Source organism: Panthera leo, chromosome A2 (genome assembly GCF_018350215.1).
Source record: "Panthera leo isolate Ple1 chromosome A2, P.leo_Ple1_pat1.1, whole genome shotgun sequence".
Taxonomy (NCBI): Eukaryota; Metazoa; Chordata; class Mammalia; order Carnivora; family Felidae; genus Panthera; species Panthera leo.
The window spans coordinates 110207549-110223094 of NC_056680.1; the positions used below are offsets into that span (position 1 = coordinate 110207549).

The 15546-nt window shown below is 38.2% G+C and overlaps 1 protein-coding gene and 1 pseudogene across 2 annotated transcripts in view; both read left to right on the plus strand.

Moving 5' to 3' along the window:
* HDAC9 (histone deacetylase 9) overlaps window positions 1-15546 on the plus strand; it is a 957815-nt gene that overhangs the window by 639976 nt on the left and 302293 nt on the right. The window lies entirely within an intron of this gene.
* LOC122213626 lies at window positions 11121-12548 on the plus strand (annotated as a pseudogene).

Below are 15546 nucleotides of genomic sequence, written 5' to 3' on the forward strand. Positions count from 1 at the left end.
ATTGTTTGTGAAGGGTATTTGAGACAGGAAACATGGTCACAGTAAATGAAAAAAAAAAAGATGCAAAACTTTATGCAGTATGATACCCATTTTTTTTATAAGAAGTGAAAAACAAAACTACAAAAAACCCCAAAACCAAAATATTAGCAGTTGTCATCCTTGGGTGGTGTATATTATGGGCAATTATTATTTTCTTCTTTGAATATCTTTATTCTCCAAACATTCTAAAATGAGCATGTACTCCTTTTAAAATCAGAGGAGATTTTCTTTTTTAAGAAGCTTGGCTGAGAAAGAAAAGAGAAAGTTCTGGCAGTAAGCTGAAGAGGATGGGAGTGTAGAAAGGAGTGTGTGTGTGCGTGTGTGTGTGTGTGTGTGTGTGTTTGAGTTGGAAGCAAAGAGAGCATTTTGTATGTAGAAGGGAGAGAGCCAGTACACCAAGAGAGGCTGAAGATACAGGAGCATGGATGATTGATAGAGCATGTCCCTGAGGGAGCGGGAAGGGATGGAATCCAGATCACAGGTGGTGGGATTAGCCTTGGCTAAGAGGAGAGACATTGCTTCAACTGAAAAATGAGGAAAAGAGGTAAGGATGGATGTGGGTGCTGATAAGAATGTAGAGGAGGGGGCAGGAAGTGGAGGGAGTTGCTGTCTGTTGGCCTCTATTTCCTTTGTAAAGTAAAAGGTGAGGTCATTTGCTGAGTGGGGTCAAGGGTTTATAGAGAATGATGGGGATTTGGAAGGGCTGCTAAGGGGAAAGAGGGAGGAAGGGGACTTGGGACATATAGACAGATTGTCCGGCTGACTTGAGAGGCCAGCTGAGGCTTGAGACTGAATTTTTAATGAAGGGCACCCACTGCTGTTTCTCTATGGCTTTCTCTAGTAGTGGTCTGTAACATTAAAAATAAAACAAATAGTGAGACTGATGAGAAGGTTGCAAATCTGGGGAAAGACCCTGAAAAAATGGTATTTTGAGTCCTGGAACTGATCATGGAGTTTATGCTAGAAACGGACAGAAATAAAGCCAGAAGAGGGATGAAGGGAAGAGAAGTCACAATGAGGTCCTCAAGCTGCAGTAATGGGAGACAGGGAGTGACAAAACTAGAATAAGGAGAGCTTTCAGCTAAGAGTGGGGTACTGGGAGGTAAGATTCTAGGCATGAGAGTGCAGATGGAGGTCAGAGGTGTAGGTCAGCTGCTGTCTCCATGGACAATCCCAGCTAGTATGGTCGGTCACTGCACAATGAAAACTCCCAGAACACAGAAACTCCCATAAAATCAATAAAAAAATCAATGTAGATTAAAGTACTCTGTCTCCTCTCTCTTCCCCTGGCTCTGTCTCTACACACATGTGTGCACGCACACACATACACACACACACACACACACACACACACACACACACAGGTACATGTGTATAATTTGAAATATAATTAAGAAAATAATGTAGTTGTTAAAAACAGACTCCCAACAAAGAATGGTGGACCTTTTTTTTCAATTCCAGATATTTAATTGCTATATATCATGATCTAGTCACTTTCATATTACAGAACAATTTTTTCATTGGTAAAACAAATGGGTTAAGTTACATCTGTTTTTTTAATTTTTTTTAATGTTTATTTATTTTTGACAGAGAGAGAGACAGAGCACGAGCAGGGGAGGGGCAGAGAGAGAGGGGGAGACACAGAATCTGAAGCCGGCTTCAGTCTCTGAGCTGTCAGCACAGAGCCCAACGTGGGGCTCGAACCCACGAACTGCGAGATCATGACCTAGCTGAAGTCAGACACTCAACCGACTGAGCCACCCAGGCGCCCCAAATTACATGTTTTTTAAGAGCTAGATTACAATTTTAAAATATAGTCAGAATTTTGGGAACCCCAAATACTATAGTTTAATTTAACAAATATTTATTGTTCCCTGTGACTGGGGCATCTAATGGTGAACAAAAGAGACTCATTCTTGTCTCTCACAGATTTAGAAGCAAATAGGGGAATTTCAGGGATCATAATGCAAGTAATAGGGCACCTTCCTTGCTCTGTGATTCTATTCCTTACTCTATCCCAAGACTTAACTCATGGTTCTGCCAGAACCCTGCTGGATACAGAGCTGTCTCCTGAGAAATATCAGGGAAGAAGGATTTTTATTTGTGATCACAATTTGTCAATTTTTCATCTCATGTTACTTTTGTATCTATTTAATTATTTGAATGCAATTTTATGATCTTGCAAGGTATTATTTTCATATACTTATATATATACACACACACAGATGTAATAAATACACACACACATACATACAGGTATATGCATACACACATGTAGATACACACATATAAACATATTCTGGTAGGAAAAATTCATGCATAAGCAAAGCCTAAAGGTGACTAAATATTCAGAATATTAACCCATTAACAATCAGCGTATTGGTGACGGTGTCGATGATAAATCTGTTCATCTAACAGAATGTTTTATTTGCATATAAATAGGACTTCCTAAAATGGACAATTTGATTTCCTCATAATTTGAATACTTTCTGCAGGTTTGCTAATGATTTTTCATATGTTCTAAATGCCTAGAATGTGCCTAGCATTGTGCTAGGTAATTTAAGTGAGTCGTCTCATTTAACTTTGAGAGGCATCTCTATTAGATACTAGCAGTAGATACTACTGTTATTCAAAACTTACAAATTCAAAATATGGGACAACTGAGATTTTAAGAAGTTAAGTAATTTGCCTATCGTGCAGCTGTTAAGTGATAAATACAAAACAGTCTGATTTCAGAGGCCATGCTTTTTCATCATTGCTCCCCAATTCCCTCAAGTAGAGATTCCCAATTCATCACATTATGTTGTTTCTGTCTTCTAAATATCTCATAGGTCCTTCTTCTGTTTAACCCGTAACTGCAGTTCTGAGTCTGACCACCCAGCTGTGTCAACCGGATTACTATAGAGTCTCCTGCTTGTCTCTAATTGTCTGATTCATTGGATTCATTTGTAATACATGTATCTGGCCAGTGATTAAAAATAGATCACATTTACATCAATTACCCACCTTCTGCTGCCGTGGTAATCCTTAACTCCGTAACTCTGGACCAGGAGCCTGATTCCATGCCCCTGCAGTACTAATATGTTCAGGAATGAATCCATGTTTACTTGAGAACCACCAGCTCCTGCCATGATCTGTGATGCCCACCACCACTGCCCACGTTTTGGTTGCTGCCTCCAAAGTTTTCAAAGCTTTACAATAATCAGAGTGCTAAGTGGCCCTCCATTCCCTTTAGTCTTCAATAATTTCAATCATTTCGTCAATGATTTCTTCTGCCAGAAATAAGAAAATGCCCTCTTTCACACTTTATGACCCATTTACCACAGGAGGCCCAGAAGAACAGTGCTTGGGCTTTAAATCTCATACAAAAACAGGTCTTTCACCTTTTACTGGAAGGCTTGACCTCCTAAAGCTTAAATAACCATTCAGTGGGGCCAGAGGGCAGACTTGTTCTCTCCTCTGCATTCCTCATCTTGTCCCATATTTTCTTTCATATCCCCCCAGAATTCCTTTTATCTTCACCAAACACAAAGCAAACTCATACCAACCCAAGCAAATGTTCAACAGATTCAGGGACAATTGAGCAGGCAGAAGGACGGATTGGTAGCTCAGCCAGAGGCCCACTGGTCATGACTCATCAGCTCTGCCAACAACCAGTCTTTCAATTCCCATTCAACTAAAATGAAATGTTAAGCTATCCATAAATGCAAATAGAATCATTTTCTTTCACCTTCTATAACATGTCAATGAGTACTTGCTGCGTTCAAAATGAAGTTCAAACTCCTAAAGATGGTTAACAACAAACTTTCAGTTTTCTTCTTCTCCCTCATGTATTGTGACCTCCTCCACTGACCTTGTTTCAAACCCCATATTTAAGAAGCATGGTGTAAAATCTCCAGGTATAATTAATAATAGACTCACCATCTAATAATGAGAACTATTTTAGCTTTTACTAAGTTGTGAACAAATTATGAGCAAGTTGTGAAAAGATAATTATTATTTATTTTTTTGCTAAAGAACTAGGCAGATGAAAAATCACACCATTAACACTAGATATTGTGTTTATTGACATGTAGTAAATCAAATATAATAAGTTCGGCAGCAATTGAATATAACCACTTTAAATATCTTCTTTATATTTATTGTACATTTTCAGATTTACTTTATCAATATCATTCTTAATAGGAATTTTGGTATATTATTAATAAATAATATGTGCATAAATATGCATGATAATATTTTAAATATTTCTCAGAGAGATAAAACAACTTTAAAATTTTTAATGTTTATTTATTTTTGAGAGAGACAGAAAGAGCATGAGCAGGGGAGGGGCAGAGAGAGAAGGAGACACAGAATCCGAAACAGGCTCCAGGCTCTGAGCGGTCAGCACAGATCCCAACGTGGGACTCGAACTCATCAACTGTGAGATCATGTCCTGAGCCAAAGTCGGATACTTAACGGACTGAGACACCCAGGTGCCACTAAAATAACTTTTAAACTGATGTTCATTCATGTAAGCCAGGAATTTATTTTAGTGAAATTTACATTGTCTGTGTCATTCTATTCAGAATTAAATCTGTTATACTGAAACCAAATAATACCAGATAGGATCCTAAACTAAAATGCTTATAACTAAGCATTATATATTAGTATTATATTATGTGTTTGTTCTTTTTAGATATTACAAGTTTCTTTTGCTAATACTAGGTTATAGTTATATCCCCTTTTGGATTCTTTTTAAACCTTATTTATTTATTTTTTGAGAGAGAGACAGAAAGGCAGAGTCTGTGAGCAGGAGCAGAGAGAGAATCCCAAGCAGGCTCTGCAATGCCAGCACAAAGCCCGCCATGGGGCTCAAATCCACAAACTGATTTCATGAGCCAAAATCAAGAGTTGGACACTTAACCAACTGAGCCACCCAGGCATCTCCCCTTTTGGATTTTAAAAATAAATCTATTGGTCTATGCTCATGGACGTAGGAATGGATCAATGCAGATCAATAAACATTTAAAATGCAGTTCAGTGTAACAAATAGGACAATCTCAGGGAAGATAGAATTATTGAAGATCGGTTGTAAGGAGAAAACTGAGAAAACTTTTTGAAATTGAGAATCATTAGCTTTTAAAATTTATGAAAATAGTCATTTCTGATGCAAACACTGAAAAAATTCTTACCACAGGCAATATGATCATTGTACCAATTTAAGTACTAACTAGTTTAAGTTTGTTATTTCAAGCTAAAAATAGAAAGGACTTCTTATATCCCATCAGAATATTAACAAATGCGGGTGCCTGGTGCCTCAGTCAGTTAAGTGCTGGACTTCGGCTCAGGTCATGATCTCACAGTTCATGAGTTCGAGCCCCATGTCGGGCTCTGTGCTGAGAGCTCAGAGCCTGGAACCTGCTTTGGATTCTGTGTCTCCCTCTTTCTCTACCCCTCCCCAACTTGTGCTGTATCTCCATCTCTCAAAAATAAATAAAAATTAAAAAAAAAAAAACGAATGCTGTAACTGATTAAATGTTTTTAAGAATTTCAATGAAAGTGCAATTAACATCACCCTATTATTAATTTCACATTATAACTTTAAAGAATTAATTCCAAACAATGTCTATTATTACTGACAAGCTCTGGTTTAATTTATGACAACCATTATAACTACAACTAACATTACGTAATGCTCGATATTTGGCAGGCACTGTTATAAAATTTGTACATTTATAAACTAATTCAACGCTTATGAACATTTTAAAACATAGGTGATACTATTATCTTCATTTTAGAGAATTTAATTAATTTCTCCAAAATCACAAAGCTAACAGGTGACAGAGGTAGAATTCAAATCCAAGCAATCTGGTTTGAGATTCCATACTCCTTAACCACTATGCTCTTTCAGAAACTATAAAATATTTTGGTGAAAAAAATCAAAGACCTAAAAGGATAATAATAATAGGATATCCCATTATACTTAGTTAAAGTTAGTAAGTTAAAGTGTAATAAGCTGAAGTTAATCTATGCTGAGGCTAAAACAATAAATGTTGTAGAGCAGGACTGAAGAGTTTTATATGCCTATTCAGTGGGCAATGGCTTTTAGAAATAATTGTGTGAAGTGAGTGTAATAAAGGCAAATTTGGCTATTGGTAGATGTCAACAATTTGTGGCAACTAGTGAGATCACTCAGCAGAATCTGTACCCCTTTGGTTACTGTGGGCCAAGTTACTAATTAAAACAGTGCTGTAAGGTTAATAGTTTTCTGATTAGTATTATATGTGAGCTGATAACAGGTACTGAGCCATAATGGTAAAGACCAGGAATATTTTAGGAACCAGTTGTTAAAAGATATAAGAGACATGACAATAGACTTAGAAAGCTTTGTCTTGTTATCCTGATAACTATGCAGGGCTTTAACACAAGAAGCATTATCAATATAAAATCTCAGTAAAACAGAATAAAAATTATGTAAGAAAAATAAACGTGTATAATTCTGGCAAAGGAGTTAAACAAGCATGGAGTCTGAGAAGCACCATATTTGGTGGTTGCAGAATGGTGAAACACTGTTGAACAATCTTTAGACCATGACATCAATCATGAGACCAGTGATAAGGTAGAAAATTGACCCAACAATACTCTGTTGCTAACAGAGACTCAATTTTAGTTTTACAACAAATCACTGGTGGGGTGCCAGGGTGGCTCAGTTGGTTAAGCATCCAACTTTGGCTGGGCAGTCTGTTAGTCCAAGCCCCGCGTCAGGCTCTGTGCTGACAGCTCAGAGCTGGAGCCTGCTTCAGATTCTGTGTCTCCCTCTCTCTCTGCCCCTCCCCTGCTCATGCCTCTGTCTCTCTTTCTCTCTCAAAAGTAAATAAACATTAAAATTTTTTTTAATAAAAAATAAATCACTGGTAATAATGACATCTTATTAATGATTAATTGCCTTATCCTATACAGAAAAATATATAACATTTAGGTTTAAAATAGCAATCCTAATTAGTCATTTTGCAGATATACCATTTACTCTTAATGAAAAAAATACCCATCAGATACACATTATTTCATTTTATAAAAATGCTCTGAGAGGTTAAGTAAATTTCCCCTAAACTTTCACATGATAAAATGATAGGGTTAGAGTACAAACCTAGATGTTTTTACTCTGAGTCCAATATTCTTTTTAATAACTTTATTTAGTTTGTTTAGGAAGGTGCATCAATATTAAGTTATCCACCTTACATAAAATATGAGTTATTCTGCTGGAACGATCATTTCCAAATATGAATTTGTTTTTATCAACCCCACTAAATGTCCAATCCCAGGCCAAACTCTTGGGAAGTTAAAACTACTCACTCATTTGCCATTGCTTTTAGGATTAAGATTCAGCCTCTTTAGACAGGATGTCAATTCTGTACAATCTCACTCTATATGCTCCTGCAGCCTCCTCTCATTATAAATATCCATGCTGACCTGCACCTGTTTCAGGGTAACTACCAGATGCCCTACCATCAGACCCACTCTCAACATGCTGTTCCCTCCACATGGAACATTCTTCTTCCTTTATGTCAACTTAAATACTTCTTATTCTTCATCTTTTGGCCCAAATATCCCTTCCTTGGAGAAGCTTATCTTGACTCTCTTATAGCCCTTACCTCAGTTGCTTCTTTATATTTTTTTGTGTATACCTGATGAATATTTGTCCCCCTCACTAGACTATAAACTCCACAGGGCAGTGACTATATCTGTTTTATTCATCATTGTATCTTCTGGTTGCTACTATGATGCCTAACATTTAATAGACTCTTAATATAGTGAATGAGTGTATAGATTAATCAATTCGTTAAATTCCACCAAAGTCAAGAAATCATCACAGAATTGTTTAAATTGCAATGCCTGTTTTGTGATATTTATTTTTAGGTTTGAGGAAATACTTACAAAGTCATTCCTTTCAAAAATTAAAGTATTTTGAGGTGTATTTTATTTGTCTTAGTAAATGTGTCCTATGATTATTAGTAAATATAATGTAAGTAGTAAATATAAGTAGTAAATATAAGTAGTAAATATAATATAAATTATATTATATTTGTCTTAGTAAATGTGTCCTATGATTATAAAGGTCTTGTTGTGGATTAAACAGCAATATTTCATTCCAACTTATAGAGACAGGTGTTTATTTAAGGTGTTTTCTTACAGGCTACAGGTTGAGCCGTGTGTTTCCTCAAACACTTTTCTATTTTTAGAGGAAAGTTTTCTGTTTTAAGAGGATGCTTGTGGTTAAATGCCAGAAGGAATACAGGTGAAACAATATTCTTTCTCTTTCTTTTTTTGTTAGCACAACATTTTAGCAGGGAGCTACCAGTAATTGACTTCTAGTTCAGTGACAAAATTGGAATATCTTGCCTTTGATGCGTGTATGTTTTGGGAGATGGTGAAATCGACATAAAATCACACATTTTCTAGAACTTGACATGTTTGGTAATTTGCACACAAGCAATTGGATCTGGAGACTAGTAGTGAAATATGGGCATTCTCCTAATGTTGAGTTTAGTAAGATGTTTTCTTGGGAGGAAAGGTGAAGGTATAAAACTTAAATGCCTGATTCTGCAAGATTTCTCAACCTACGTACTTGACCACCTTGCTATATGTTTAAATCCATGGTTTTTAAAATAAAAATCCACTCAGGACATACTGTCATCAAAACTGGTTTATTGGGTGCCTGGGTGGCTCAATTGGTTAAGCACCCAACTCTTGATTTTGGCTCAGGTCATCATCTCACAATCCGTGGGTTTGAGCCCCATGTTGGGCTACACACTGACAGTGCAGAGTCTGCTTGGCATTCTCTCTCTCCCTCTCTCTTTATGCTCTCTTCCCCCAAATAAATAAATAAAATTTATAAAGAAAACCTGGTTTATCAATAGAGAAACCTAAAAGTTGTAATTATTGGGATATTATTAAAGCCACTACTGCATTTTTTTCTTGCAGCCGTGACTTGTAACATTTTTTTAAGGACCTCCGATGAAAGCTACAGATTACAGGTCCAGAAAATTCACAGATGCACATACTCAAGCAACTTTGGACACAATTTCAGGGATTTTGTACCCACTAGAATTCTTCAGAGAACCTAGGCTAAGAACACTTATTCAGGATAAATCCATCTAATTCTTGTGTCTTAAATAGCAATGATTTATATTGCTTGTCATTCCTCTCATTATGATTTGTTTTATATCTGGACTCTAATTATCAAAGGGGAGGAATAAAGGAAATGCTCAAGAGATTCATCATAGTCAAACGAAACCTCTATTTTTCTCCCTTTATCTTCAGGCTATTATTTCTAGACCAGCGCTCCATTGTTCATGCTGCACTGTGCACTGGCTATCAACCAAATAGAGGGTGCTAGTGAAGACTATTGCACAATTCTATCTTCCTCTGGGCTGTTATGCAATTAAAATGATTTCAATCTATTCTCTTGAAATTTTTTCCACAGGCAATTGTAAAATGTAGAAGCTAAAAAGCAAATAAAGGAACAAAAATATAACTTGTTTTCTTTACTTTTTTATTGTGAAAGAAATTACTCATTATGGACTAGCCACTTACTTAATTTCAAAATTCAAATGTGGTTTCTTTTGTATTCTGTAGTCAGTAAAATCCCAAGTGATTTAAAATGGTCATTTTCCAAGAGTACTCCAAAGTGGCTGGATCTTAAACATTTCCAAAACAACCAGAGATGTAAAGGCATAGTGTAACCACATTAGTAATTATTTTCCCCTTACAACTCTTATATCTGAGGGTATCTATGAATGCATTGGAAACAATTTACATAATCTTCACATACATAGTAACTTTTACCAATATTCTACTTAGTTGAGGAACAATGTTGTTAAATAGGTTCAGTTTTAGAGTTTAAAATAAACCTTTAAGCCTCAATCCAGAATTATGGTATAACCACATACCATATACACTCACCCTGCACACACATATAAATGCTGGTACATTTGAAAACAATTCCCTCTGATTCTGCTAGTGATGCTTTACCTGAAAGCTGTGTAGTGTTCATCTACCCACAGCTCTGCCTCATGAGTCACATTGTTTATAGATTCCTCACGATTTGAAAATGAGGATAATATTTGACATATAAATTTTTACCTTTCCTTTGTGCCTTTTTGAATATTGTCTGATGGTATGAATAATATGCTAAGCAAAGACTCTTGTTTGGAATGAGAAGATTCTGAGAAGAAGGGAGTGAGACTGACCTGCCCTCACTGGAAGAAACCAGTGAGTACATGAGAGCAGTAATTTATCTACCTGGATCCTGACCTCTGCTACAAGGGGCCACCACTAGGAACTGGAAGGTTAGTATAGAAATAGTGAGTGTTTTCTGTCGCTGCTGAGAACAAATTTGTTATTCCAGCTTCTCCGGGACTTAGTTGCCACTCTCGCACACTAGAATTCAGAAATACTGCCCATTGCTATGGGAAATGGGGAATGATAAACAGCCTTACATATTTGTTAAAGGTACCCTGTCTTTTTGTTGTTGTTGTTGTTAAGTTTATGTATTTATTTTGATTGGGGGGGTAGGGGCAGAGAGACAGGGAGAGAGAGAATCCCAAGTAGATACCACAATGTCAGAATGGAGCCCGATGTGGAAAAGTACCCTCTACCTTATCAAAATTTACTTTAAAAAGGAACACTTTATTGAGCATTTTTACTGAGCTGGGCAGCTCAGCAGGTTAAGCTACCAACTCTTCTTTTTGGCTCAGGCCATGATCTCATGATTCCTGAATTTGATGCCCCACCCCACCGTGGGCTCTGTGCTCCCTGTGGGAGCCTTCAAATCTGATCCTCTGTCTCCCTCTTTCTGGTCCCTCTCCCCCTTGTGCACTCTTTCAAAAATAAATAAAAGTTAAAAAATTTAAAACAAATAAAAATAAGAAGGAACACTTTACTCTTCAACTCTTATGGTGTACAATTTTTTTTATCACAGGTAATACACATATTTTAGCAGATACTTATGTATATAATCATTATATAGATACATAAAAAGACGTAGAAGTATATCTTTCCAAATTACATAAATGTACCATTACATCAGTGTATTCTATATGATAACAGAATATGCACAAAAGGATAAACTAAGAAAGGTGAGATAAAAATGAAATAAAAATCATTTGTAAATAAATTTTGCCTTGAGAGTTAATGGGCTTTTGGCACTATGATGAAAAAAGTGTTATTTTTAACAACTTTATTGAGATACAATTCACATATCATATGGTTGAGTACCTTCAGTGTACAATTCGTTTTTAATATATTTACACAGTTGTACCACCATTAACACAGTCAATTTTAGAACATTTTAATCACCCTCAAAAGAAACTGTGTGCCCATCAACAGTAATTCCCCACTACCCCACCTCTACTCTCAGGTAACTATGAATCTACTGTCTCCATAAAAGAAAATGTGTCTATTCAGGACATTTTATGTAAACGGAATTGTACAATACATGGTCTTGTGTGGCTGTCCTCTTTCACTTAGTATGTTTTCAAGGGTTCATCCATGCTGTAGCATGCATCAGAGCTTCATTACATTTTTTTGAATACATAATACAGTATTATTAAACCATATTCACCATGCTGTACATTACATAACTGGAAGTTTGTACCTTCTGACCACCTGGAGGCATTTTACCCCATCAACCGGAAAGTGTTCTCTGTGGCGCTGTGACGGGGCTTTCTGAGGTCTTGGTGGAGAAGGACTGCGAGCTAGTACCGCAGGCACAGCTAGAGGGCACCTTGGAACCGCATTCGGGGCGGCAGGGGGCGGCTGCCTGAGCTGTTGCTGCACAGCGGCACTCCGGGTCTGGCCGCAGGTGCTAGTGGATCCTGCACGATGAAGGCGGAACCTACTTCCTCACCACCCGGCAGACGCTGTGCGGACCGGAAATCTTTCGTGTACCGTTTAGGCCACAGGAGCACGTGGCCAGGACTTGGACAAGGATGGGACAGAGATTCTACTTATTTGGTTCCTGTGCTGAACTGGATAGAGTAAGGGGTGTTGGAGGAAGCAGAATTTTATAACATTTCCTCGGTAAGGAAACTTGTGAAGGATAAAATTTGGGAACGAGGCCGCAAAACGTCAAAGGTGCCGCATAGCGTGAGCTTCAGCGTGAGGAAGAGGAGCTTGCGCAGTTGTAGCCACGTGATTGAGGGCCGGAAATTTGAGCTGCTGGTCAGCGGCGCCCCTTCCTGCAGTTCCGGGAGTGAAGACCGAGTCGAATTCCTCACTGTGGATTCCAGGGAGCTGTGTAACTCCGCATACGGCGTGACCCGTGAGCCCAGCGAGAAAGCCAGGATTTTACAAGAACCAGGTTCGAGGATGTGAGGAACACAGTGTTGACGGCCAAAGGAGCATTTTACCTTTTCCCAAGATGCAACTGTCAGGTGGAAGAAGGCTGGCTGTGTAAAGAAGCCTGTTCTTGACACTCTTTCTAGAAATCTGGTTGTGAAGTGTTTTTGCATCTGAGGTGGGTGGTGAGAGACGCGACCAGCTGAGTGAGGCCGGGCGTCCCCACGCGGACGAGGCCTGCAGGCTTAGTGGGCAGCCGCGTGGGGGCCTCTGCTCCAGGTTCCCAGGTGCCGCCATGGCCCGAGGCGGGACGCTCGGGACCCACCTGGAAGATATTAAAGGGCAGCGCTTTGGGTGCTGCATAAACAGTGTGTGACGAAGCCTGGGCCTCACCTCTAGGAAGTGGCCGCAGCACCGTGGCCCCAGGGTCTAGGTGTCTGCTGGTCACCTGCTCTCGCGCGGGGAGCAGTCCGCCTCCTGCCAGGTGTAACGGGTTGGCCATTACTCAGCCTCTGTGGGCGGTTGAAGACAGGAGTGGCTCACGCCTTTTCGGTACCTCCCGGGCCTCCGCCCTCTGAACCAGGATTCTCCTGCCTGACTTCGGCCTGGAACGCCAGTCAGGCTTCTGATTTGTATTTCCCAGGACAGAGATCTTCGTATCTGTACTTTCCTAGCGTGGATAACCTACTTAGTGTTTTCAATTTTTAGAAATGCCTAAAAGTGCTGCTACATCTGGCAGTGAGCTGTTAAATCATTTAAAGGGAAGTGGAAGTTGTGCCTTGTCCATCCCCCAGCCTCGTGGAGGAGCTGGTGCCTTTGTCTGGACTGGAGCTCGGGGCAGGAGGCGTGACCTCTTGGCTCCTGGAGCTGGAACGACAGGTCACAACGAAAGTGTATATTTACAGCACATCACAAATGTCTCTTTCTGGCTCTTTACTGTTTTCGTTGTGTAACTGTGCACTTGTCCCTAATATTCCTGGGATGTTTGAGACTTCACACCCAACCTCCATGGGCTCTGCCCATCTGACATGGCTTTGGAGCTACTAGGATTCCTTTAGAAACTTTTGTGCGCATGCTTTGAGAATGGACTTTCTCAGCTGATGGTAAGGACTCTCAGTGTCAGGGGGACCTGGCTCAGCAGGAACCGCTCTTATTGACCTGCAGCTTCCCAGGGTAGTTGGGCACGTTTGACCAGGAGAGCTGCTAACAGGTAGGTCAGAGGCTGTGACACCTCTGGTTTCAAATGCTTCTGAGACTTCTGCCTCTGCTCTTTTCTTTTCCTTCTCCAATAATCTGATTAAGCTCTCCAGAACCTAGAATTTACCTCCTTTATTTTAGGTCTCATATATTGTTCAGTGTTTGACTTCAACAGTTTATCACAGCCTTCTTTAGCTACCAGATTACCCATCTCCCCAGCAGAGCTCCCGGAGGAGGGAGGCCTATTGGTGGCCTTCAAGTGTGCCCTATGTGGTGTTTCTGGTCACTTTGTGTCATTTGACTTATGACCTTGACTTAATAGGCTTGTGATTTTTAAATGTAAACATATTAAGACTTAATTCACTAAAATTTATTTTGAGTGGATATTTCTACATTTTTAGGTATTCATAGTTTTTCAACTTGCAGTTTAATGACTAAATGTCTCCTGAAAATAGCAAATGTTTGTGTATTATTTATGAATGAACAAAAAAATTACTTTTGTATGGCTAGATAATATTCCATTGCATAGATATGCCATAATTTATTCATCAGTTGATGGACATATAGGTTGTTTCTACTTTGGGTTATTATGAATAGTACTGTTGTGAACATTCGTGTTTAAATTTTTGTAAGGCCTATATTTTCATTTCTGTTAAGTATATACATATTATGGAAATTTCTAGGTCATGTGGTAGTTCTTTGTTTAACTTTTTAAGGAACTGCCAGACTGTTTTCCAAAGTGGCTCCATCATATTTCCTTTTTACTAAGTGTATGAAAGTTCCAATTTCTCCACATTGCCACCAACAGTTGCTATTATCTGTCTTTTTTATTATAAACCAATGTGGTTGGTGTGAAGTTATTTCTCATTGTTGTTTTGATTTACAAATCCCTTATAGCTTATGAGGTTGAGCTTCTTTTCATGTGCTTATTGGTCATTTGTGTATCTGTTTTAGAGAAATGTGTATTCAGAAAATTGACTTAATTTTTGAATTGGGTTGGTTTTTTGTTATGGAGGCGTAAGAATTCTTTATATAGTTTGGGTACAAATCTCTTATCAGATACATGTTTTGTGAATATTTTCTCTGATTCATGGATTATCTGTTTACTTGATGGTGTCCTTTTGAAACAAAGTTTTTAGCTCTGATTATATCTAATTTATGTATTTTCAGGATATTTTTTTCTTTTGGTCTTACATCTAAGATTTACTCTTATATTTCTTAAAAGAATTTTATAAATTTAGCTCTCATATTTAGTTCTGTGATCCACTTGGAGTTCATTTTTGTGTGGTGTGAGAAAAAGTCAGTTTCATTCTTCTGCATGTGGATATGCAGATGAATTAGCTCCATTTGTTGAAGGACTAATCTTTCTCCATTGAAAAATCTTAGTACTCTTGGTAAAAATCAATTGGTCATAAGTATAAGGGTTTATTTCTGGATCCTCAGTACAATTCCATTGATTTATATGTCTATCCTTATGCCAGAGCATACTGTTTTGATTATAGCTTTATATTGATTGTAGTTTTATATTAAGGTTTGAAATTAGACTCCCCTTCCTATGTTAGGATATCTTACAGAGAGTTTGTGCTGTGTAATCCTTGATGCAGGGACTGGGTGTAAATGCTAGTGTCTATTCATGTATCAAATATTAGTATAGTTTATTTGATTTTTGTATTTTTATTTAAAAACCAAATATCAGTAGAAGCTCTACTGTTTTCTTTTATACCCCACCGTATTGGCTTGTATTCCTCGCTTTGGAGACCACTGCTCACAGGTACTATATTTGGGCTCTATTTCGCATTATACCAGCCTTTAGCCATATGTCATCAGCCAATGTCTCACCCTTAATTTAAGGCACTAAGGTAATAGTGAATTACTTCTATACACCCAGTAACATATCGAGAAGTGTAGACTTTCTCTGAAACTTCATTTCAATCACCTGTTGTAACTATGACTTTAATAGGATAAAGTAATTATTCCAATACACTGGTG